This window comes from Notolepis coatsorum (genome assembly GCF_963971535.1).
Source record: "Notolepis coatsorum genome assembly, chromosome: 11".
Taxonomy (NCBI): domain Eukaryota; kingdom Metazoa; phylum Chordata; class Actinopteri; order Aulopiformes; family Paralepididae; genus Notolepis; species Notolepis coatsorum.
Window position 1 is genome coordinate 416,804 of NC_140175.1, and position 27,500 is coordinate 444,303.

At 47.6% G+C, this 27,500-nt stretch overlaps 1 long non-coding RNA gene across 1 annotated transcript in view; it reads left to right on the forward strand.

Annotated features, from left to right (window-relative positions):
* LOC311236965 overlaps positions 1–27,500 on the forward strand; it is a 69,451-nt gene that overhangs the window by 6,877 nt on the left and 35,074 nt on the right. The window contains exon 2 of the long non-coding RNA XR_014620268.1: positions 20,037–20,203. This is a non-coding gene — a long non-coding RNA (uncharacterized lncRNA). The remainder of the gene's footprint in view (positions 1–20,036; positions 20,204–27,500) is intronic.

The following is a 27,500-nucleotide window of genomic DNA, read 5'->3' on the forward strand; positions in this document are numbered from 1 at the left end:
TGGGACGGTGGTGAAAAAAGTTAGTCTGGAGCCCTGCAGAACGCCCTCGTGCCCAGAACACCAGAAGGTCCTGGTGCCCGGCGTGTCGGTTGTGTCTCTGTGGGTTTGGATCAGCACCAGAGGACCAGATCACACAGGGTTAACCTACATGGTGTCTCGGGTTGCGCTCGGTTACCGGTTCGTATGAAGAGAAGGAGAAGACAATTGTCTCACTTTTGTCACGCGAACCTGTCAGTGCTGAGTGGACGAACCCAGCTGTCCGTCATCATCACCAGACAGCACTCTGGGAGAACTCCCCGGGAGGGAGGGAGGGAGGGGGCCAACGGCCTTAACGCTCTCTCTCTCTCTCTCTCTCTCTCTCTCTCTCTCTCTCTCTCTCTCTCTCTCTCTCTCTCTCTCTCTTCTCTCTCTCTCTCTCTGTATCTCTCTCTGTCTCTCTCTCTCTGGGGGCTTTCACACTAGCCATCAGGGTCGAATCAGAGCGCATTAGCGTAGTAACGTTAACGCTAGTAGAATGAATGAATGAAAACTTTATTTAACAGATTGCAGAATGGGTACAATACAATACGGCTCAATACAAACAATTGTTAAGGGGATGCAGACTGTTGTAGTTTGGACTGTGTTCCTTATAACAATAACTTAGTTGTTGGTAGCCGCAGCTACTTGGGACAGCTCTGCCGTAAACACTGGAAATAACCTCAGTTACTATGTCCACACGCAACCAATGCAACCGGGGTGCGCCCAAAACTCCACCCTGGACTCAAAGACCACGGTTGCAGTGTTCCAAAAACCCGGTTGCGTGTGGACGAACAGTGCAACTGCGCACATTAAATCACGGTTACATAACACCCCGTGTTCGCGTGGAGAGGGCCTGCGCAGTAGAATCAGGAAGTGTCGGGGGCAGCGTGAGCCTCCCACGTGTTACTCCTCGCCACTGAGGCCCCGTCCACATGAGAGCTGGGTTTAATGTAACCATGATTGTATGTTGTGCGCAGTTGCACTGTTCGGCCACACACAACCGGGGATTTGCTACACTGCAACCGCGGTCTTTGAAACCGGTGGCCAGGGTGAAGTTGTGCGGTTTTGTGGTTGTGTGTGGGCGTAGCAACCGAGGTTATTCCCAGTGTTTACAGCAGAGCTGTCGCAATTATTTCCCATGTTCACGGCAGACCGCGGGGTAGAGAGATTATAGCAGAGCCAGCTACACCAGTGTTTACAGCAGAGCTGTCCCAAGTAGCGTTATATGAAAATGATTGTAACAAACTTTTGTTCGAAACGTATCGTCTGTGTTGAAGAGTGTTGTGATCGACTGATGTCTTGTCGCATTCCTGACCTGACGCTGAGAGTAAACATGTAGCTGCAGCTAAACTACACTCATGTGTTGTCAAGTTATTGTTATAAGGAACCCAGTCCAGACTGCATCCCCTTAACAATTGTTTGTATTGAGCCTTATTGTATTGTACCCATTCTGCAATGTGTTAAATAACGTTTGCATCCATTTCATATCGGTAACGTTACCACATTACGTTAGCATTTAAGCTATATACTATACATGGATATAGCCATTCACATTAGCATGTAGCTAACAACACCGGCGGTCTTTTGTGAGACTAAACTATCCGCTCTTGGTGGTAAATTGTGTTGCTGATGGTTTTGTTTCATCAACAAAATGAGAGGCAGAACACACAGTGAATGTATCCGTTTGTTCATTGCAGTTTCTTTCTTTGCTGAAAATATATCCGTTGGCAAAATGATCCAGTCCAGCTGTGCTTCTAAACAGGAAGTTTAGTGAGCGTTCAGCCTTTTCTGATTGGTTGAAATGGCCTTCATGTCTGAACAACATCGCCGCCTACTGTTTTGGCATTGTACTACATGTAACGGTTGCTTGTGCCGTGGGTACGCAGTTATACACGGTTGTTCACCTGTGTTCACCTGTGTGGACGGAGTTTATTTTTTTCAAACTTCGGTTATATTAAATCCAAACGCTAGTGTGGACAGGGCCTGAGTCTAGGCTGAGGTCAGTAAGAAAGTAATTTACTGTGCTGTTACCCAGCGATGAGCTGTGTGTGTACCTACCGTAAGAGTCCCCTCGGAGCCTACCGTTAACTATGTACAGTCCCAGCGAGCGACAGACCTGTATAAGTTGTGACCCATGTTTATTTGTTGTTTGGTCATAGTTCTTTCTGGGGGGGGGGGGCATATTTGGGAGGGGATGTTTCCACCTCCTGGTAGGTGTTTGTCTCCCTGTGTGCTGAGAGTGTCAGGTTCTCGTCCTGTCCTGGCATTGAGGTCCCCACAGACTACGATGTGACCACAAGCCTGGAACTGGTTGATTTCGACCTGTAGGATGGAGAACATGTCCTCTTTATAATATCTCTCTCTCTCTCTCTCGCTCTCTCTCTCTCTCTCTCTCTCTCTCTCTCTCTCTCTCTCTCTTTCTCTCTCTCTCTCACACTCAGACACACACACAAACGCACTCAGACACACACAGACACTCACTCACTCACAACAATGTCGGACACTAACCCCATGTGATATTGAATGTCTGTATCTGATTGGTTGGTACAAGGCTAGCTAGTGTCTAGTCCTCCTGTCCCTCAGATATCAACTTAGACCTAATTTAATTGAGGTGGAATTCCCCGGCGCACTGCTCTGTGCTCTCCCAGCAGACAGAGACTAATAACATCCTGTTTGATCCTATCTGGGCTCCGGGTTCCAGAGCGGCTCGACACAGTTTCAGACTCACCTCAGACTCACCTCCCCCACCTCCCCTCCTCCCTCACCTCAAACTCTCCTCCCCTCTCCTCTCCTCCTCCCTCACCTCCTCTCCCTCTCCTCCCTCCCCTCCTCCCTCACCTCAGACTCACCTCCCCTCTCCTCCTCCCCTCTCCTCCTCTCCCTCTCCTCCTCCCTCCCCTCCGCACCTCCCTCGCCTCCTCCCTCCCCTCTTTACCTCCCGCCCCTCCCTCTCCTCCCCTCTCATCATCCCCTCTCCTCCCCTCACCTCCTCCCCTCCGCTATCCTCCCTTATCTCCCCTCCCTCCCTCCCTCCCCTCTCCTCCCCTCTCTCTCTCTGGTCTGGAGCCCAGGGTCAGACATCTGTGATCCATCTCCCAGCGCTCAGTGTCTGGAGCTGCCCTCCCTCCCTCTCTCCTCTCTCTCCCCCCCTCCTCTCTCTTTCCTCCCTCTCTCTCCTCTCTCCCCCTCCTCTCTCTTTCCTCCATCCTCCCTCTCTCCTCCCTCCCTCTCTCCTCTCTCTCCTCCTCTTTCCTCCATCCTCCCTCTCTCTCCTCTTTCCTCCCTCTCTCTCCTCTCTCCTCCCTCCCTCTCTCCTCGGTCTGTATTCTCTGTCTGCCACCATGCCTGTTCAGCCCCCCTGAGTCTGTCTGTCCACCTCTCCTCAGTGTCGTCCTTTAGAAGGAGAAGCCAGAGCTGTGTCTTCTGTGACTGAGCTGCTGTGAGGTCACATGTCTGAGGTCACATGTCTGAAGTCACATGTCTGAAGTCACATGTCTGAAGTCACATGTCTGAAGCTCGCTGCTCAAGTTCAAGTTCAAGTTCAAGTTCTTTAATAGTTGTCATACAGAAGTACAGAATACTTTCATACAAAATGCTTCTTACTGTTACGCTCCAGAGACTGTGCTAGACAAGATAGTATCAAATAACATAATAACATAATAATATAGCATGAATTTAGAAGAAGAATGAGGTCACAGTTGTTCGGTATAGACATATGTACAATGTTCTGAGTTACCATATAATATACAATACACAATACTATGCAGTGTACTAATGTACAGTACTATCTAGTGCAAAGCAGAAATGGGATGAGGTACAATTTTAGGTACAATTTACAGTAAGGTGTACGAGTTGTAGTGCAATCCTTCATCCATAAATATAAAGTGTGGGGAGTGGGTGCTACAGTGTGTTTGTTTAAAGTGGGTGTGTGCTATAAAGTGTGTGTAGTGGGTGCTACAGTGTGTTTGTTTAAAGTGAGTGTGTGCGTGTGGATGTGTGTGCTATGTGTGTTTGGTGGTTGTTGTTGTGTAGTGTTCATTCATTGTTCGTTTAGCAGCCTGATGGCCTGGGGATAGAAGCTACTTCTGAGTCTTTCTGTGCTCGCCTTGAGACTCCTGTGTCGCTTGCCTGACGGCAGCAGTTCAAAGAGGCAGTTGTTCGGGTGGCTCGAGTCCTTAATAATTCTCTTAGCCTTCCCCTTGCAACGCTTGTTGTAAATGTTCTGGAGGGTGGGGAGCCCCCCTCCAATTGTGCGTTCGGCTGAACGTGTCACTCTTTGTAGTCTGCTTTGGTCTTTTGCAGTGCTATTCCCAAACCAGGAGGTGATGTTGCCGGTCAAGATGCTCTCTATTGTACATGAGTAGAAGTTCTTAAGGATCTTCTGGCTGACTTGGAACTTCCTTAGGCGCCTGAGGAAGTAGAGGCGTTGTCGTGCCTTCTTCACCACACTGTTAATGTGTATGGTCCATTTCAAGTCCTCGGATATGTGGGCTCCGAGGTACTTGAAGCTGTTGACTCTCTCAACCGGTGCCCCGTCGATGCTGAGGGGGCTGTAGTCCTTGACCCCCGACCTCCTGAAGTCCACAATCATCTCCTTTGTTTTGCTGACGTTCAGGGAGAGGCTGTTTTCCTGGCACCATCCCGCCAGGACCTTGACCTCTTCCAGGTAGGCCCTCTCGTCGTTGGCAGAGATCAGGCCCACCACCACTGTGTCGTCAGCAAATTTGACGATTGTATTGCTACTCCGCTGAGCCACACAGTCGTGTGTGTACAGGGAGTAGAGGAGGGGACTCAGAACACAGCCCTGGGGGGCCCCTATGTTGAGGGTGATGGATGAGGAGGTGCAGTTGCCTGCTCTCACCACCTGGGGTCTGCCAGTCAGGAAGTCCAAGACCCACTGGCAGAGGTCATAGCCCAAGCCCAGGTCCCTGAGCTTGGCTATGAGTATGGAGGGGACTATGGTATTGAATGCCGAGCTGTAGTCGATGAATAGCATTCTCACATAGTTCCCCTGCCTCTTGTCCAGGTGTGATGCTGCTGTGTGCAGCACATGGGATATGGCGTCCTCCGTGGACCTGTTGGGGCGGTATGCAAATTGCAGGGGGTCCATGTTGATGGGGAGGGAGGAGCAGATGTAGCCCTTTACTAGCTTCTCAAAGCACTTCATGGCTATGGAGGTGAGAGCTACAGGGCGGTAGTCGTTGAGGCAAGCAGGCTTGGATTTTTTGGGTACAGGGATAATAGTGGACTTCTTCAGGCAGGTGGGGATGACAGCCTGTTCTAAGGACAGGTTAAATATGTCAGTGAATACTGGGGCCAGTTGGTCGGCACAGACTTTTAGGACGCGGCCGGGGATGCCGTCCGGACCTGCTGCCTTCCTGATATTCACTTTTTTAAAGGTCCGCCTCACCTCATGCTCTGTTACCCTGAACACTGCGCCTCCATCAGCAGCCGACCCCCCCCCCCCCATTGCCGAGGCTTGTGAGCTGGTGTTGTTATTACCAGCATCAAACCTCGCATAGAAGGTATTGAGGTCGTTTGCTAAGGAGATGTCATTGTTCAGTTTGAGGGAGGCGCCTTTGTAGTCTGTCATCGTTTTGAGCCCCTGCCACATAGCTCTAGAGTCAGCTTGTTCAAACTGGAGTTCAATTTTATCCCTGTAGCGCCGTTTGGCCTCTGACACTGTCCTCCTTACGTTGTGTTGCGCCACCTTGTGGTCATTCATGTTGCCTGCCACTAGGCCGTCATTGTATGCTTTGGTGCGCTCTCTCAGAGCTTCACGGACGGATTTGTCTACCCAGGGTTTTTGATTTGGGTAAACTTTCATTTTGGTAGTGGGGATTGTTTCTTTCACCCTAGTACAGACATAGTCCAGCACTGTCTCCGTGTAGGCATTAATGTTATCTGTGTCGCGGAATACAATCCAGTCTGTGTTGTGGAACACTGACCGGATCGTATCCTCTGACGTCACATCCCATTTCTGCACCTCTCGCGAGACTACGGGAGTACTTTTAATTCTTTGTCTGTACTTTGGTGAAAGAAAAATGGATGCGTGATCTGACTTGCCAAAGCCACTATCAGAATGAGCCTTGTAGCCACCTTTAAATTGCGTGTAACAGTGATCTAGGATGTTACCGCCTCTGGTGTTGCAAGTCACATGCTGGTAGAAATCAGGCAATACCTTTCTCAGATTGGCGCTATTGAAATCTCCCAGTACTAAAATGGCGGCGTTAACGTTCGTCGCTTGTATATTATTTACCTCTGCTTGGTGTCTAAACAGAAACCGGCCGCGATGCCCTTCTGAGTTTCTGTCTCAACATCGGGGCGTTTACTCAACATGCTTTACACTGACAACATGCATCGTGTTTCCATCAACCCAACCAGGGCAACCCTTTCACTACCACACTACAGAAGGTTAACCCTTTCACTACCACACTACAGAAGGTTAACCCTTTCACTACCAAACTACAGAAGGTTAACCCTTACCACACTATAGACGGTTAACCCTTTCACTACCACACTACAGAAGGTTAACCCTTTCACTACCACACTACAGAAGGTTAACCCTTTCACTACCACACTACAGAAGGTTAACCTTTCACTACCACACTACAGAAGGCTAACCTTTCACTACCACACTACAGAAGGTTAATGTTGTATACTCATCTGGTTATTTAGTATAACATATAATAATGAGGAGACACGAGACACGGGTAAATTCCAGTTGACAGCTCTTTAGTGGAAAACTCAACTCAGGTGATTACAATCACGGCAGTACTTATTAGCAGGGGGCGTGACGTTATCTAATAAGGGGCAAACTTAGAATGTCAATACACAACATATCCCTCCCCCTTAACTTTGAAGGTTCCCCTAAAAAGTAAGTACTTAAACATTAACAAAAAAACACTAAGTGTCACTGTGGTTTGGTATCCTTCATTCTATAATTAACTTAACAAATCATATTTAAACTTAAACTTTCATTGGCTAGTAACCTTTGCCTGAACTAGGGAAAGAGGGTAGACTACCTCAATTCCCAGACTGAACCCTGGGGATTATTCTGCCCCAATTGTAAGGGTTAGTCTATCAGGAGGGCGTCTGACTCTACTGGGGTAACGACCTGTAGGCAAGTCAGTTTCATTGTCTTTTGGGGAGGACTGTAGGAGTCCGGGTCTGGGAGAAGTGATGGCTGGGATAGGCCTAGGTGTGCCTGGGACAGGGGCCACTCTTGCAGGTTGCGTCTGGGGCTCTTCTGGTGATGAATGCTGCTCCTGGTAGGTCTCCTGCTCTGGAACAAAGGATGGCGGCTGAGGTGAGTCATCATGGAAACCAGCCGTGTGGAGCAGTTGATCGATGTGTCTTCTCCAGATGAGATTATCCCTGGTTTCTACTGTATATGACACAGGACCCGTTTTTGCAACAACTGTTGCAGGCATCCATTTGACCCCTTTTGTATAGTTCCGGGCGAGAACCCGGTCTCCAGCTGTGAAGCTCCGAAACTTTGCTTTCGCTCGCCTCTCCACTTGAGCTCTCTGTTGCATATGCACAATCTCCCTCGTCTTTTGGGGTCTCAGGAGGTCAAGTCGAGTGCGGAGTTGTCTCTTGAGCATAGCCGAGGCAGGCGAGACCTTTGTCGTAGCATGAGGTGTGTTTCGGTATGACAGCAGGAAAGCACTGAGGCGCCTGTTGATGGACTGTGTACCTTGAGAGGACTTAAGAGCTTGCTTCATGGTCTGTACGAACCTTTCAGCGAGCCCATTGGTAGCAGGGTGATAGGGTGCAGACTTGATGTGCTGAATACCATTCTCCTCCATGAATGTCTTGAACTCTTCAGACACTAGTTGTGGGCCATTATCACTAACCAGCTGTTGTGGTAGACCAAAGCGGCTGAAGATAGACCTTAGCTCTTCGATGGTCCTCATAGAGGAGGTGCCCGTCATGACGACAACCTCAGGCCATTTGCTATGAGCGTCGACTACGATTAAGAACATGTGGTTCTCCAATGGTCCAGCAAAGTCTATGTGGACTCTTTGCCATGGTTCTTCAGGCCAGTCCCACGGATGTAATGGAGCCAGCTGTGGGAGGTTTCTCACTCTCTGGCAGGCAGAACATGACTTTGCTTTCTCCTCTATAGCTGCATCCAGGCCTGGCCACCAGAAATAGCTGCGTGCAATTTCCTTCATACGCACGACCCCACAGTGTCCAGAGTGGAGCTCGTCAAGCACTTTCCCTCTCAGTGGTGGGGGAATAATGACACGATAGCCCCACAATAGGCATCCAGACTGGACCGACAACTCGTTTCGTCTCACCAGGTAAGGCTTCAAGCTTGGTGTCATCTCCCCTCCCCGTCCACGAGTGACGATGTCCATAACCTCAGACATGACCGGGTCCGTGTGTGTGTGTTTCTTCACATGAGTTGAGGTCACTGGAGCAGCGGTCACTTCCTTGAAGTAGAAGATCTCCGCTTGTGGTGTCCGATTATGTGTGACAGGCAACGGGAGCCTCGAGAGCCCGTCAGCATTCCCGTGCTGATCCGACTTCCTATACCTAATGTCATACCGGTGGGCAGACAGCAACAAAGCCCATCGCTGCATACGACTGGCCGCAAGCGATGGAATGCCTGTATGAGGACCGAAGATAGAGGTGAGAGGTCGATGGTCTGTCAGTAGCGTGAATTTCCTGCCGTAGAGATATTGATGACATTTCTTTATTCCAAACACTATAGACAGTGCTTCACGCTCAATCTGCGCATAATTGCTTTCCGCTTTGCTCAGCGTCCGTGATGCAAAGGCGATAGGTCTCTCTTCCCCTGATGGCATGATGTGCGATACTACTGCACCCACACCATAAGGTGAGGCGTCACACGCCAGCTGAAGTGACAAGGCGGGGTCAAAGTGGGTGAGGGCTTCAGACTGAGAGAGGGCTGTCTTTGCTCCTTTGAAAGCTGCCTCACATTTGTCTGTCCAATTCCATGTTTGGGCTTTGTGTAGCAGCTCATGGAGCGGTTTCAGCCTATTGGCAAGGTCAGACACAAACTTTGCATAGTATGTCAGCAGGCCAAGGAATGATCTCAACTGACTCACATTCGTCGGAGATGGAGCCTCCACAATAGCCTTCACCTTTGACGGTGCTTTGTGGAGTCCAGTGCTGTCAATCACGTGCCCCAGGTACTCGACAGAAGGTTGGAAAAACTCGCATTTGTCTTCCCGGACTCTAAGACCATATTCCTCCAGTCTTTGCAGTGTGGCCCCCAGGTTCCTTAAGTGCGACTGCTCATCCGGTCCTGTGATAAGCAGGTCATCCAGGTAACACTGGACCCCTCGTAGCCCACTTAGGATCTGGTCCATTGCTCTTTGGAAAAGTGCTGGAGCAGAAGTAATCCCAAAAGGAAGCCTCTGGTACCTGAATAGCCCCTTGTGTGTCACTATGGTCAACAGTTCCTGTGACTCTGGATCTACATGCATCTGGAGATATGCCTGACACAAGTCTATCTTACTAAACTTCTGTCCCCCAGCTAAACCAGAAAAGAGTTCATCAATGAGGGGTAGTGGATACTGTTCTGCAATCAAGACAGGGTTCACAGTGACTTTAAAATCACCACAGAGTCTTAGACCCCCATCCTTCTTCATGACTGGAACAATCGGCGTGGCCCATTCACTGGTGCTCACTGGCGCCAATACCCCACTCTCCACCAATCTGTCTAGTTCTGCATCTACCCTGGGTTTGATGGCATACGGAACAGGTCTAGCCTTTAAACACCTCGGTGTGCTTCCTGGTTTGACTGTCAGCTTAACAGTAATGTCCTTCATGCTACCAAGGTCTCCACCAAAAACTTTGGAGTGCTTCTTCAAAATCTCCTGTAGGGGGCCTGTGTCTCCATCCTTAACCATGAACACTTCTTGCCAGTTCAGTCTGAGTTTCTCAAGCCATCGCCGTCCTAGCAGAGCTGGACGGTTTCCACGAATGATGTACAGTGGAAGAGTCTTCTTCCGCTTGTTGTGTTCCACTGTCACATTCACAACTCCTAACACTGGAACAGCCTCTCCAGTGTAGGTCCTTAACTTCAATTTGCTCACTCGAAGAGTCAGGTGCTGCAGCTTCTCTCTGAAAACAGCCTCCGATACCATGGACACACGTGTGCCGGTGTCCACTTGCATCCGCACTGCTTTATTGTCCAACAGTGGTGTGACCCAGTATCCATCATCACTGTCCAGCACAGATAACACATGTACAGTATCATCATCATCATCATCAGACTCACAGTCACTCTGCTCGTCCTGTTCGTGCTCCATCTTATTCACACGTTTCTTCTTGTTTCTGTAGAAACCACCTTTCTTCATCTCAGTGTGCTGTTTGTATGTCTGGGTCTTCCTATTACCACAAGCACGTTCGATATGGCCTTTTATACCACAGTTTCTGCAGTCTACGTCTTTACACCAACACTCTGATGGCTGATGCCCCATTCTCCCACAGCGGTAGCATGGCTTGCCAGCTGTTGTCTTCTTGTCCTCAAAAGACAACTTGTGCACTTGGGCTGATAGACTTAGCTGCTGTGCTTCTCGGGCAGCCATTTCCATTGACGTACTTATCTCTATGGCCTTTTCCAGTCTCAGGTTAGCTTCACTCAGTAGTCGTTTCTGAATAGACTCACTGCGTAGACCACACACCAGTCTGTCACGTATGGTGTCATTGAGTGAAATACCAAATTCACAATATTCAGACAGGCGTTTAAGTACAGCTACAAACTGTGAAACAGATTCACCCTCTTCTTGGTTCCTTTTATGGAACCTGAAACGCTCTGCAATGACCAGTGGCTTAGGAGAGTAGTGATCTTTTAATATTCCCACTATGTCTTCATAGGACTTGTCCCCTGGCTTCTCTGGCTGCACCAGACTGCGCAGTAGGTTATACGTTTTTGCTCCCATAACACTTAAGAATGTAGGTACTATGATATCCTCTTCAATCTTATTAGCAAGTGCAAAATACTCAAACCTTTCGGTGTAAGAACTCCATTGTTCCGTCTCCTCGAATGGTCCAATATGTCCAAACAGTGCAGCCATCTTCCTGCAATTAGTCCTGTCCTTGTTTCGTTTGAGTTACTGTCTTTGGATCTGGCACCATCTGCCCCTCCTCATTTACTCAGTCTCCTTCCCATCGCGGAGATTTCACCTTTTCTCCGTCTCCATACGCCGCCCGCAACAGTGTCAACACAGCAGTATGCACCGTTGCCAAGTTACCGCAGCCCCGACGTCGCGCTGCACACTCGCGAAAACAAACAAACACGTCAGATGCGGACTATTGCCGACAATAACAAACACAACGTGAGATCCGTATTATCCTCATCGCCAGTTTTGTTGTATACTCATCTGGTTATTTAGTATAACATATAATAATGAGGAGACACGAGACACGGGTAAATTCCAGTTGACAGCTCTTTAGTGGAAAACTCAACTCAGGTGATTACAATCACGGCAGTACTTATTAGCAGGGGGCGTGACGTTATCTAATAAGGGGCAAACTTAGAATGTCAATACACAACAGTTAACCCTTTCACTACCACACTACAGAAGGTTAACCCTTTCACTACCACACTACAGAAGGTTAACCTTTCACCACCACACTACAGAAGGTTAACCTTTCACTACCACACTACAGAAGGTTAACCTTTCACTACCACACTACAGAAGGTTAACCCTTTCACTACCACACTACAGAAGGTTAACCCTTTCACTACCACACTACAGAAGGTTAACCTTTCACTACCACACTACAGAAGGTTAACCTTTCACTACCACACTACAGAAGGTTAACCCTTTCACTACCACACTACAGAAGGTTAACCCTTTCACTACCACACTACAGAAGGTTAACCTTTCACTACCACACTACAGAAGGTTAACCTTTCACCACCACACTACAGAAGGTTAACCTTTCACTACCACACTACAGAAGGTTAACCTTTCACTACCACACTACAGAAGGTTAACCCTTTCACTACCACACTACAGAAGGTTAACCTTTCACTATCACACTACAGAAGGTTAACCTTTCACTACCACACTACAGAAGGTTAACCTTTCACTACCACACTACAGAAGGTTAACCCTTCACTACCACACTACAGAAGGTTAACCCTTCACTACCACACTACAGAAGGTTAACCCTTTCACTACCAAACTACAGAAGGTTAACCCTTACCACACTACAGAAGGTTAACCCTTTCACTACCACACTATAGACGGTTAACCTTTCACTACCACACTACAGAAGGTTAACCTTTCACTACCACACTGCAGAAAGTTAACCTTTCACTACCACACTACAGAAGGTTAACCCTTCACTACCACACTACAGAAGGTTAACCTTTCACTACCACACTACAGAAGGTTAACCCTTCACTACCACACTACAGACGGTTAACCTTTCACTACCACACTACAGACGGTTAACCTTTCACTATCACACTACAGAAGGTTAACCTTTCACTACCACACTACAGACGGTTAACCTTTCACTATCACACTACAGAAGGTTAACCTTTCACTACCACACTACAGAAGGTTAACCCTTCACTACCACACTACAGAAGGTTAACCCTTTCACTACCACACTACAGAAGGTTAACCCTTTCACTACCACACTACAGACGGTTAACCTTTCACTACCACACTACAGAAGGTTAACCCTTTCACTACCACACTACAGAAGGTTAACCTTTCACTACCACACTACAGACGGTTAACCTTTCACTACCACACTACAGAAGGTTAACCTTTCACTACCACACTACAGACGGTTAACCTTTCACTACCACACTACAGACGGTTAACCTTTCACTACCACACTACAGAAGGTTAACCTTTCACTACCACACTACAGAAGGTTAACCTTTCACTACCACACTACAGAAGGTTAACCTTTCACTACCACACTACAGAAGGTTAACCTTTCACTACCACACTACAGACGGTTAACCTTTCACTACCACACTACAGAGGGTTAACCTTTCACTACCACACTACAGACGGTTAACCTTTCACTACCACACTACAGGAGGTTAACCCTTTACTATCACACTACAGAAGGTTAACCCTTCACTACCACACTACAGAAGGTTAACCTTTCACTACCACACTACAGAAGGTTAACCTTTCACTACCACACTACAGACGGTTAACCTTTCACTACCACACTACAGCAGGTTAACATTTCACTACCACACTACAGCAGGTTAACCTTTCACTACCACACTACAGACGGTTAACCTTTCACTACCACACTACAGAAGGTTAACCCTTCACTACCACACTACAGCAGGTTAACCTTTCACTACCACACTACAGACGGTTAACCTTTCACTACCACACTACAGACGGTTAACCTTTCACTACCACACTACAGAAGGTTAACCTTTCACTACCACACTACAGAAGGTTAACCCTTTCACTACCACACTACAGACGGTTAACCTTTCACTACTACACTACAGACGGTTAACCCTTTCACTACCACACTACAGACGGTTAACCTTTCACTACCACACTACAGACGGTTAACCCTTTCACTACCACACTACAGAAAGTTAACCTTTCACTACCACACTACAGAAGGTTAACCTTTCACTACCACACTACAGACGGTTAACCTTTCACTATCACACTACAGAAGGTTAACCCTTTCACTACCACACTACAGACGGTTAACCTTTCACTACCACACTACAGACGGTTAACCCTTTCACTACCACACTACAGACGGTTAACCCTTTCACTACCACACTACAGACGGTTAACCCTTTCACTACCACACTACAGACGGTTAACCCTTTCACTACCACACTACAGACGGTTAACCCTTTCACTACCACACTACAGACGGTTAACCCTTTCACTACCACACTACAGACGGTTAACACTTTCACTACCACACTACAGAAGGATAACCTTTCACTACCATACTACAGAAGGTTAACCTTTCACTATCACACTACAGAAGGTTAACCCTTTCACTACCACACTACAGACGGTTAACCTTTCACTACCACACTACAGACGGTTAACCCTTTACTATCACACTACAGAAGGTTAACCCTTCACTACCACACTACAGAAGGTTAACCTTTCACTACCACACTACAGAAGGTTAACCTTTCACTACCACACTACAGACGGTTAACCTTTCACTACCACACTACAGAAGGTTAACCTTTCACTACCACACTACAGAAGGTTAACCTTTCACTACCACACTACAGCAGGTTAACATTTCACTACCACACTACAGCAGGTTAACCTTTCACTACCACACTACAGACGGTTAACCTTTCACTACCACACTACAGAAGGTTAACCTTTCACTACCACACTACAGAAGGTTAACCCTTTCACTACCACACTACAGACGGTTAACCTTTCACTACTACACTACAGACGGTTAACCCTTTCACTACCACACTACAGACGGTTAACCTTTCACTACCACACTACAGACGGTTAACCCTTTCACTACCACACTACAGAAAGTTAACCTTTCACTACCACACTACAGAAGGTTAACCTTTCACTACCACACTACAGACGGTTAACCTTTCACTATCACACTACAGAAGGTTAACCCTTTCACTACCACACTACAGACGGTTAACCTTTCACTACCACACTACAGACGGTTAACCCTTTCACTACCACACTACAGACGGTTAACCCTTTCACTACCACACTACAGACGGTTAACCCTTTCACTACCACACTACAGACGGTTAACCCTTTCACTACCACACTACAGACGGTTAACCCTTTCACTACCACACTACAGACGGTTAACCCTTTCACTACCACACTACAGACGGTTAACACTTTCACTACCACACTACAGAAGGATAACCTTTCACTACCACACTACAGAAGGTTAACCTTTCACTATCACACTACAGAAGGTTAACCCTTTCACTACCACACTACAGACGGTTAACCTTTCACTACCACACTACAGACGGTTAACCCTTTCACTACCACACTACAGACGGTTAACCCTTTCACTACCACACTACAGACGGTTAACCCTTTCACTACCACACTACAGACGGTTAACCCTTTCACTACCACACTACAGACGGTTAACCCTTTCACTACCACACTACACTAGTAATGTATGTAGGCTATGTATTTATTATTTTAGGGGAGTAGGATTTGTTTCACAGTTATTTTTTAATGTTTTTGGTAGATTTTTATTGTTTTTATTACCGGGCAGTCCTGTAGAGAGAGAGAGAGAGAGAGAGAGAGAGAGAGAGAGAGAGAGAGAGAGAGAGAGAGAGAGAGAGAGTTCTCTAGTTCTCTCTAGTTCTCATCAGATATGAGATAGAGATGGATGGATAGCAGAAGTGATTCTGTGACCCACCATTGACCTTACACACACACACACACACACACACACACACACACACACACACACACACACACACACACACACACACACACACACATACACATACACATATACACACACACACCACTGCCCTTGGTGTGAACTTTATAAACACACACCCTGAAAGCCTCCAGCGCCAAGCCTGCCTCGGCCAACAGACATTACTGTATCAGTTTGGCTGAATGAACATTGAACAGTACGGTCGTGATGTCTGTGTTAACCTGTTAACCTGCAATGAGTCTCCTGGCCATTTTCGTTTTCGTTTTTGAGGACTGCATACTTTTTTTGCAAACCAAAACAACATACTTTATACTTATAGCACATGCATGAGCCTGGGCTCTTTTGAACGATGATATTCTGAAGTTTCTGATTCCAGAAGAAATATTCACTTTTAGTGCTAACGTAATAGAGTAACATAGGTCTGAACTTGAGTTGTAAAAAAACTTGTTACTCAAGTTTTTCTGTAGTAGTTAGTAGTCCAGAGGTAGTATTTCCCCAGAAGGTGGTACGGCTTACAAATCCAGACGGAGCCATAGCCTGAGGCCTTATGTAGTACATATCCAAATTTGATCCATTCAGAAATGAGTGATTAGGAGTGATTTTGGTAAACTGTGTACAAAGAAAAACTCAGTTTTCTCATAGACTTCAATTCATTTGGCTTCCTGTTAAAGAATTTAGTTGTTCACCTAGATCCCTGATTCACACATCCCCACATGGGGTATCATTGGAAGCCACACTCATTGGCTACAACGATCCACAATCATTTTCGAGATCGGATCTAGATTGACGGAACTACTGCAGGAGTGGTATTTTGCGCAATACCGTGTACTTTGCACAAGCCTGAAATACCGGCATGTAACTCGAGAACCGCTGAACGGATTTTGTCGGATTTTGTCGCTATCGACAGGCAACAAATAAGCCTTAAATTCGAACAGTACGGTACGATAGATGCCCTAACTGGCACGATAGGTGCCCTAATGCACGTAGTCTGTGCAGGTGTTGGTGGTTCAGAGTCAGACACACTTGAATGAATGAATGAATGACAACTTTATTTAACAGATTGCAGAATGGGTACAATACAGTACGGCTCAATACACACAATTGTTAAGGGGATGCAGACCAGAGAAAGACTTTCGTCTTGTTTACATCAGGGTCCCCCATTTTCAATTCATATAGACATTTAAGACATACTCAACATACATGCCATTTATGGCATAGGGACATACAGGTATTTAGTACTGATACATTTGTGACATATACGGTATTCAAATATACAGTACTGTTACCCCTAGATCCTGACAGAGTATATACATACGGTGGGGAGGGGACTGTACATTAGGAGGGGGTGGGTGGGTGGGAGAGAAACATACATACGGTGGGGTGGAGACTGTACATTTGGAGGGGGTGGGTGGGTGGGAGAGAGATATACATACGGTGGGGTGGAGACTGTACATTAGGAGGGGGTGGGTGGGTGGGAGAGAGATATACATACGGTGGGGTGGAGACTGTACATTAGGAGGGGGGGGGTGGGTGGGAGAGAGATATACATACGGTGGGGAGGAGACTGTACATTAGGAGGGAGGGGGTGGGTGGGAGAGAAATATACATACGGTGGGGTGGAGACTGTACATTAGGAGGGGGTGGGTGGGTGGGAGAGAAATATACATGCAGTGGGGTGGAGACTGTACATTAGGAGGGGGTGGGTGGGTGGCAGAGAAACATACATATACGGCGGGGAGAGAATATATACATGTGGTGGGGAGGAGACTGTCTATCAGGAGGGGGTGGGGGTGGGGGTGGTCAGACGTTCCCAGTAGCCCTGATGGCTTGTAGTTGATCACTTGGACGTCGTTCACTGAAACAAAGACCTTCCTCTCGTGCTCTGAGTGTCAAGTTCCACAAAACCTCAAGTTGATGGTGGAAAAAGTAAAAGGCCCTCCAGACAATCAGTCCAGACTGCACCTGTGGCCCAGGCTCATGGTGGTGATGTCACAGTGGGGGGCGGGGGGGGGGGGGGGGGGGTTCTAAAAGGCCCCCACGTCCCCCTGAGGCCCCTCTATTGATAAACCAGACGGGTGGAGCAGTCATCTGATTGGCTGGGAGCTGTTATTGGTTAAACGTGATCACAGGAGCAGCTGGACCAGATAGTAATCCTTTCTCTTTTCTACTTTCTCCTTTCTCCTTTCTCCTTTCTCCTTTCTTCTTTCTCCTTGCTCCTTTCTCCTTTCTTCTTTCTCCTTTCTCCTTTCTTCTTTCTCCTTGCTCCTTTCTCCTTTCTCCTTTCTCCTTTCTCCTTTCTTCTTTCTCATTTCTCCTTGCTCCTTTCTTCTTTCTCCTTTCTCCTTTCTCCTTTCTCCTTTCTCCTTTCTTCTTTCTCCTTTCTCCTTTCTCCTTTCTCCTTTCTCCTTTCTTCTTTCTCCTTTCTCCTTTCTCCTTTCTCCCGGCTCCTGGCTCCTTTCTCCTTTCTCCTTTCTCCTTTCTCCCGGCTCCTTTCTCCTTTCTCCTTTCTCCTTTCTCCTTTCTCCTTTCTTCTTTCTTCTTTCTCCTTGCTTCTTTCTCCTTGCTCCTTTCTCCTTGCTCCTTTCTCCTTTCTCCTTTCTTCTTTCTCCTTTCTCCTTTCTCCTGGCTCCTTGCTCCTTTCTCCTTTCTTCTTTCTTCTTTCTCCTTTCTTCTTTCTCCTTTCTCCTTTCTTCTTTCTTCTTTCTTCTTTCTCCTTTCTCCTTTCTCCTTTCTCCTTTCTCCTTTCTTCTTTCTCCTTGCTCCTCAACACAGGATTTATTTTATTTACCTTTTCATATCAACGGGGAAAATGAATTCTAGCTTTTCTTAAGTCCTCACACTGTGTGTCAGTAAGACTGTGTGGAACAGTCGAGAGGAAATGGATTCTGTCTCAATCATTTTGTTTCCGATGGCCCCGAGTCGACACTGAACCGGGAGGGTAACAGGTTGGATCCAGTAAACCTACAGTTTATTACTCAGAAATAATGAATCCAGGAGTGGAAACCTTTTTATCTGAGCTTCCTTTCACAATGGCTTCCCAAAAGATCCACTCTTTTTTAATAGGCATGACGATGCGCTAGTTGTGTCCCTCCTTCTGCCGACAGTCAGCTGATCCCAGGACAGTCTTCTGTTGGTGGGAGGAGGGAGGGGACTTTGTTTGGCTCTTTCCCGAAGGCAGCTGAAGGTTTTATGGTCCTATGTGCCTTTAGAACCACGGCTATTGAAAGGGGCCATTAGCGTAGCCGAGGGGCTTCTGTCTCGAGACAATACCTGAATACTGCTGACTGAGGGGGAAAGAGTCGGCCATTAGTGGATGATCTACAGGCTGGCTGGCTGCGGGGGAGGGGGGGAGGGGGGGGGGGCATATCAGTCTGCATATCAACACTCCTATTGTGTTTTCATTAGCTAGCTTTGAAGACGTGGAGTGATAGCTCCTTGCCACAATGGAGTTTTAAAGAATATCTTCATGGCATTTCTTTATTTATGGGTTTGTTTCTCTCGTAGACGGCATATATATTTACATTTACATTTAGCTCAACGCTTTTATATAAAGCGACTTACAGGTTCTGTACGACAAGTCAGCAGGAAGGTTCTGTACAACAGGTCAGCAGGAAGGTTCTGTACAACAAGTCAGCAGGAAGGTTCTGTACAACAAGTCAGCAGGAAGGTTCTGTACGACAAGTCAGCAGGAAGGTTCTGTACAACAGGTCAGCAGGAAGGTTCTGTACAACAAGTCAGCAGGAAGGTTCTGTACGACAAGTCAGCAGGAAGGTTCTGTACAACAGGTCAGCAGGAAGGTTCTGTACAACAAGTCAGCAGGAAGGTTCTGTACAACAGGTCAGCAGGAAGGTTCTGTACAACAGGTCAGCAGGAAGGTTCTGTACAACAGGTCAGCAGGAAGGTTCTGTACAACAAGTCAGCAGGAAGGTTCTGTACAACAGGTCAGCAGGAAGGTTCTGTACAACAAGTCAGCAGGAAGGTTCTGTACAACAGGTCAGCAGGAAGGTTCTGTACAACAAGTCAGCAGGAAGGTTCTGTACAACAGGTCAGCAGGAAGGTTCTGTACAACAAGTCAGCAGGAAGGTTCTGTACAACAAGTCAGCAGGAAGGTTCTGTACAACAGGTCAGCAGGAAGGTTCTGTACAACAAGTCAGCAGGAAGGTTCTGTACTACAAGTCAGCAGGAAGGTTCTGTACAACAAGTCAGCAGGAAGGTTCTGTACAACAAGTCAGCAGGAAGGTTCTGTACAACAAGTCAGCAGGAAGGTTCTGTACTACAAGTCAGCAGGAAGGTTCTGTACTACAAGTCAGCAGGAAGGTTCTGTACTACAAGTCAGCAGGAAGGTTCTGTACAACAGGTCAGCAGGAAGGTTCTGTACAACAAGTCAGCAGGAAGGTTCTGTACAACAGGTCAGCAGGAAGGTTCTGTACTACAAGTCAGCAGGAAGGTTCTGTACGACAAGTCAGCAGGAAGGTTCTGTACAACAAGTCAGCAGGAAGGTTCTGTACAACAAGTCAGCAGGAAGGTTCTGTACAACAGGTCAGCAGGAATAATAACATGATCCTCTTTATGACGTCTCCTCCTCGTTGCCTCCGCAGGTCCAGAAGGAACCGGGTCTCACAGAACCAGAAGGAACCGGGTCACAGAACCAGAAGGAACCGGGTCACAGAACCAGAAGGAACCGGGTCTCACAGAACCTGAAGGAACCGGGTCAGAACCTGAAGGAACCCACTCCACTCTCCGCCCGCCAGGCTCCACGCAGGAGGTCAGTGTTGCTTTGTGTCTGGAGGGAAACTTAACGCACGGTCACTCACTGTTATTACTTCTGTCTTCATGTAGGCTGTACATTTCTCAGCGCCCCATGGAACTGCAGCTCTTTGAATTGAGTTCCTCTCCTCCCCTGCTGTGTGCGGTCGTATATATATCGTCCACCCAGGTCGTATATATATCGTCCACCCAGGTCGTATATATATCGTCCACCCAGGTCGTATATATATCGTCCACCCAGGTCGTATATATATCGTCCACCCAGGTCGTATATATATCGTCCACCCAGGTCGTATATATATCGTCCACCCAGGTCGTATATATATCGTCCACCCAGGTCGTATATATATCGCCCACCCAGGTCGTATATATATCGTCCACCCAGGTCGTATATATATCGTCCACCCAGGTCGTATATATATCGTCCACCCAGGTCGTATATATATCGTCCACCCAGGTCGTATATATATATCGTCCACCCAGGTCGTATATATATATCGTCCACCCAGGTCGTATATATATATCGTCCACCCAGGTCGTATATATATCGTCCACCCAGGTCGTATATATATCGTCCACCCAGGTCGTATATATATCGTCCACCCAAATACAATAAGAATTGTATCCAGAATTTTGAGAACTTTTTTCTTTTTTTTGATAAATATTTTTTATTTTAAATGTTTAACAACAACAACAACAACAACAACAACAAGGGGCACCAGGGTGGCGCACCACGTAACGCACTGCAGTGCAACGCGGCCGTCCCGGGTTCGACTCCCGGACCCGGCGACCTTTGCCGAATGTCTTCCCCCGTCTCTCTCCTCCCATCCTTCCTCTCTGCCGGACTTGTCCAATAAACTAATACAAATCTACCAAAAACATAATAAACAATTTTTTTTAATAAAAAAGACAATGTCAACATCAACAGTAACAACAATAATAATAATAATAATAATAATAATAATAATAATAATGACAAAACAATAAGAAATAGGAAATACAGATCTAAACTTACCTAATAAATACAAAATACAAATATACAAAATAAAAACAAAAAACACACACCACAAACACAAAGGACATTAGGCATTAGACAAACCCCCCCCCCCCAATACCGCCAGATTCTCCAGGACCAACACCCCCCCCCCCCCCACTCCGCCGCTACATGGAGCCTTTGACCACCTCGGCCGCCGCGGTTCACATTTCAATAACCGCCTGTGTCCCACCCCAACCACCTAACCCTGACCCTGTCCCACCCCAACCACCTAACCCTGTCCCACCCCAACCACCTAACCCTAACCCTGTCCCACCCCAACCACCTAACCCTAACCCTGTCCCACCCCAACCACCTAACCCTAACCCTGTCCCACCCCAACCACCTAACCCTAACCCTGTCCCACCCCAACCACCTAACCCTGTCCCACCCCAACCACCTAACCCTAACCCTGTCCCACCCCAACCACCTAACCCTAACCCTGTCCCACCCCAACCACCTAACCCTAACCCTGTCCCACCCCAACCACCTAACCCTGTCCCACCCAACCACCTAACCCTAACCCTGTCCCACCCCAACCACCTAACCCTGTCCCACCCAACCACCTAACCCTAACCCTGTCCCACCCCAACCACCTAACCCTAACCCTGTCCCTGTCCCACCCACCCCAACCACCTAACCCTAACCCTGTCCCACCCCACCCACCTAACCCTAACCCTGTCCCACCCCAACCACCTAACCCTAACCCTGTCCCACCCCAACCACCTAACCCTGTCCCACCCAACCACCTAACCCTAACCCTGTCCCACCCCAACCACCTAACCCTAACCCTGTCCCACCCCAACCACCTAACCCTGTCCCACCCAACCACCTAACCCTAACCCTGTCCCACCCCAACCACCTAACCCTAACCCTGTCCCACCCCAACCACCTAACCCTAACCCTGTCCCACCCCAACCACCTAACCCTAACCCTGTCCCACCCCAACCACCTAACCCTAACCCTGTCCCACCCCAACCACCTAACCCTAACCCTGTCCCACCCCAACCACCTAACCCTAACCCTGTCCCACCCCAACCACCTAACCCTAACCCTGTCCCACCCCAACCACCTAACCCTAACCCTGTCCCACCCCAACCACCTAACCCTGTCCCACCCCAACCACCTAACCCTGTCCCACCCAACCACCTAACCCTAACCCTGTCCCACCCCAACCACCTAACCCTGTCCCACCCCAACCACCTAACCCTGTCCCACCCAACCACCTAACCCTAACCCTGTCCCACCCCAACCACCCGAGCAGTCGACATCTCCAAATACATAACGTCCAGCAGTGTCAGGGACCAGTGAATTACCGTGAGATTCTCAGGTTCTTTCCATCTCATAGCGATACGTTTCTTGGCTGCTGTAACGCCTGCTAAAATAATTATTTTCTGTTGTATGGATGTTGGTAATAAAGATATATCGTTTAGAAGTAATGTTGCTGCCGTGAGTGGAATCGATATGTTACAGATGCCCAAGAGTCTAGTTGCTATAGATTTCCAGAAATTAGCTACTGGTGGGCACTCCCAGACCATGTGCAGATACGTGCCGGTGGCTCTCAGAGCATAAAGTGCACCGGGAGTCGGTCACCAGCCCCATAGCAAACAGCTTCCTAGGAGTGAGATACGATATAATTAAAAGGAATTTAATTGGTGATTAGGGTTGTGGGAGGCTAATATAGCATTTGTCCAAACGTCGTCCCAGTCAAACTCAGGGTCTAACTCTGGGACGTCCCCTCGCCAGACTGTATCTAATGTACATTTTATATATGTGGGTTTGATTAAACGTGTATAAAGGTCTGAGACAAACCCTCTTGTGGTTGTCCTGTCTCCGATAAGCCCGACAAAAGGGTGTGGGTGCAACGCCTGAGCGGTGACCTTAGTTGTAGGTAAAGGAAAAACTATTCGCCAGGTATATCATAAAACTCCTTTAGGTCCTAGATTTTTGAGAACTTTCTGTCTGAAACTATGGTGGATTTCGATAATTTTTTTTATTACTGGTGATATGAACATTCATGTTTGTTGTGAATCCAGTCCTCTGGTTAATAAAAGTTTCAAGTTCAAGTTTCAAGTTTCTTTAATAGTTGTCATACAGAAGTACAGAATACTTTCATACAAAATGCTTCTTACTGTTACGCTCCAGAGACTGTGCTAGACAAGATAGTATCAAATAACATAACATAACATGTAGTTTAGAAGAAGAAAATGAGGTCACAGTGTTCGGTATAGACATATGTACAATGTTCTGAGTTACCATATAATATACAATACTATGCAGTGTACTAATGTACAGTACTATATAGTGCAAAGCAGAAATGGGATGAGGTACAATTTAGGTAAAATTTACAGTAAGGTGTACGAGTTGTAGTGCAATCCTTCATCCATAAATATAAAGTGTGGGGAGTGGGTGCTACAGTGTGTTTGTTTAAAGTGGGTGTGTGCTATAAGTGTGTGGAGTGGGTGCTACAGTGTGTTTGTTTAAAGTGAGTGTGTGCATGTGGATGTGTGTGCTATGTGCGTTTGGTGGTTGTTGTTGTGTAGTGTTCATTCATTGTTCGTTTAGCAGCCTGATGGCCTGGGGATAGAAGCTTCTTGTCTCTGATTGACTCCTTCCATCTCTCAGTGGGTCTCTGGTCCAACAACGCACGGAAAGGGACACACACTAGACCTAGTGCTGTCTCACGGTCTGAGCGTCTGGGTTAAAGAAAACACGTGATAGTGCTTGTATTTCTGATCACATGCCTGTTTTATTGTCTGCCGTCGTCCCATGCTCTGTAGCTGCCACTCGTCCGCCTGCACACCCTGCTATAAACACAGACACCGCGCTGCAATTTCATACAGCTTTTAATGACTTTGTGCTCTCTAGTGTGGATGGGTTTAATGCCCTTAGTGTAGAGGAGCTTGTTCCTCTTTTTAACTCCACCTGCACCAGCATCCTAGACTCTATCGCCCCTTTGAGGAGCAAACACCCCAGGGCTCCTTCAGAACCATGGATAAATAATGTTATCCGTGTGACGCTCATGCAGGCGCGCTGAGAGAAAGTGGAAGAAGGACAAGTTGCATGTCTCGTTTGGGATTCTACAGGACTGTCTAATGCAGGGGTTCCCAAACTTTTCAGGCCGGGACCCAGAAAATAAGGCGTCAGAGAGCTGCGGCCCAATGCACATCGTCAGGCTTTTTTGTAAAAAAATGTCCCCCATGCGACCGATTTTTTAAGCCAAATATCACTTCAATCCTATTAAGTTAGTTCAAGTTAGTTATTCATTTATATGTGCTATTTATGAGAGGGCTAACTTGTTGCAAAATAATGATAATAATAATAATAATAGCCTCATTAAAATACTATTGTTGCTTCGGTTGTTTTCAGCGTTTTATGTGCATAATCTGTTATTTAGTTTGAAATGTTCGTTGAAATAAGTAGATTTTTCGTTTTTGTTTATTTATTAAGTTAATATAAAACCATATAGTCACATTTTAGAATACAATAGAATAGAATTTTAGAATACAACTAGAAACACTGTCCTGGCCTGCTTCTAAGTTCAGTGGCCTGACAAAAAAAAAAAAATTGATTGATTGATTTATTTTTTATTTTTTATTTTTTTTATCATCTCGCGGCCCTCCCGTGGCTGCTCGCGGCCCACCCTTGGGTCGCGACCCCGACTTTGGGAACCACTGGTCTAATGGAGTATCAGAGAGCCGTGAAGGCTGCTAAAACGGAGTATATCCCCAATCTTATCTCTAAGAATATTAGTAAACCCAGGGTTCTATTTAATACTCTTGGCTCTCTTGTAAACCCTCACGATACTGTTCCTCCTGCCCCTGTTGTACCATCGCCTGCTCTCTCTTTCTGTACCCCCTCTTGCTGCCCCTGACCCCTCGGTCTGTACCCCCTCTTGCTGCCCCTGACCCCTCGGTCTGCACCCCCTCTTGCTGCCCCTGACCCCTCGGTCTGCACCCCCTCTTGCTGCCCCCGACCCCTCGGTCTGTACCCCCTCTTGCTGCCCCTGACCCCTCTTTCTGTACCCCCTCTTGCTGCCCCCGACCCCTCGGTCTGTACCCCCTCTTGCTGCCCCCGACCCCTCGGTCTGTACCCCCTCCTGCTGCCCCCGACCCCTCGGTCTGTACCCCCTCTTGCTGCCCCCGACCCCTCGGTCTGCACCCCCTCTTGCTGCCCCCCGACCCCTCGGTCTGTACCCCCTCTTGCTGCCCCCGACCCCTCGGTCTGCACCCCCTCTTGCTGCCCCCCACCCCTCGGTCTGTACCCCCTCTTGCTGCCCCCGACCCCTCGGTCTGCACCCCCTCTTGCTGCCCCCCGACCCCTCGGTCTGTACCCCCTCTTGCTGCCCCCGACCCCTCGGTCTATACCCCCTCTTGCTGCCCCCCACCCCTCGGTCTGTACCCCCTCTTGCTGCCCTGACCCCTCGGTCTGTACCCCCTCTTGCTGCCCCCGACCCCTCGGTCTATACCCCCTCTTGCTGCCCCCCACCCCTCGGTCTGTACCCCCTCTTGCTGCCCTGACCCCTCGGTCTGCACCCCCTCTTGCTGCCCCCGACCCCTCTGTCTGCACCCCCTCTTGCTGCCCCCTGACCCCTCGGTCTGTACCCCCTCTTGCTGCCCCCGACCCCTCGGTCTGTACCCCCTCTTGCTGCCCCCTGACCCCTCTGTCTGCACCCCCTCTTGCTGCCCCTGACCCCTCGGTCTGTACCCCCTCTTGCTGCCCCCCACCCCTCGGTCTGTACCCCCTCTTGCTGCCCCCGACCCCTCTGTCTGTACCCCCTCTTGCTGCCCCCGACCCCTCTGTTCCACCCATATCCTTGTCCTCACTGTCTGATGTTGTTTGTGACCCCCCCCCCCACTAACTGCCTCTCTGACAGTGTTCCCTCTCGCCTTTTAAAAGAGGCTTTTGCCTCAGTTGGCCTGTATCCTTGTTTTGGTGCATGAGCCTGTTTTAGTTCAGGCATTTTTACAGCTCCTTTTAAACATGCTATTGTATTAATAGTGCAGCCACTAATCAAAACACCTTATCTGGACGCTTCTGTTCTCTCAAACGTCAGGTCCATCTCTAAACTGCCCTTTCTGTCCAAAGTGTTGGAGAGAGTAGTCTCTCTATCCGGCTGCAATCTTTTCTAGAGAAAATGACGTCTATGATAAGTTTCAGTCTGGTTTTAGACCTCGTCATAGCACTGACACTGCTCCTTTAAGAATGTTCAATGATCTTGTTTTAACTGTGGACTCTGGGTGTGTTGCCCTCTTGGATTTGACCGCTGCCTTTGATACGGTGGATCATAAGACCCTTTTATCTCGCCTAGAACAGTGTGTTGTCATCAGAGGTGCTGCCCTTATGTTAATTCAGTCGTACCTGACTGATAAAAGTTTCTCTGTCCATCTGGCTGAATTCTCCTCAAATGAGGCCCCTCCCACCTGTGGTGTTCCCCAAGGCTCCATCTTAGGCCCTTTATTATTCTCTTTATATATGCTGCCCTTAGGTTCTATTTTATGTAAACATAATGTCTCTTTTCATTGCTATGCAGATGATGTCCAAATCTACATTCCTTTAAAAGTAAAGTCTTGAGCCTCTGCTAGCTGCTCTTACGGACATTAAGACTTGGATGGACCTAAACTTCCTCAATCTTAATGACGGTGAGACAGAGGTTATTGTGTTTGGGTATCTGGACTGTTTAAAAAAACTCTGCTGGTGTTTTAGGGCCCATCGATGCCAAAAAACGCTCTTTTATCAAAAGCCTTGGTGTCACTTTCGATAGTGATTTTAAATTTGACAGACAAATTGGGTTTGTAGTAAAAGGCTCCTTTATTCAGTTGAGGCTCTTGACCAAAGTGAAGCCCTACCTCTCTCCCAAAGACCTGGGCCCTCATTTATCAAGTTCACTTAGAAAACCTTCTATTTCCACACGTGAGCACAGAATTTAGAATGTGTGCACGCACAAAAAAAACGGGATTTATCACACGTGCGTACACAGGTCCTACGCACACCTGTCATGATAAATATGACTTTGATCCTACGGTTGAGCTCGTGCACTGTTTTAAGTATTTGCATACCAGAACCGCCCCGATTAACCATATACGGTAATGGAACACCGCCATGAAATGTGGAAAAGTGGACTAACCCGAGCAAACTCTGAGAGACTTCACTGAGAGCTAGATTGATCACCGAACGTATACAGCATTTCCCGTTGTGAACAATCTTATTTGGAAACATGACACACAGAATAATAGTATTTAGCGTTTTATTTTAAACAATA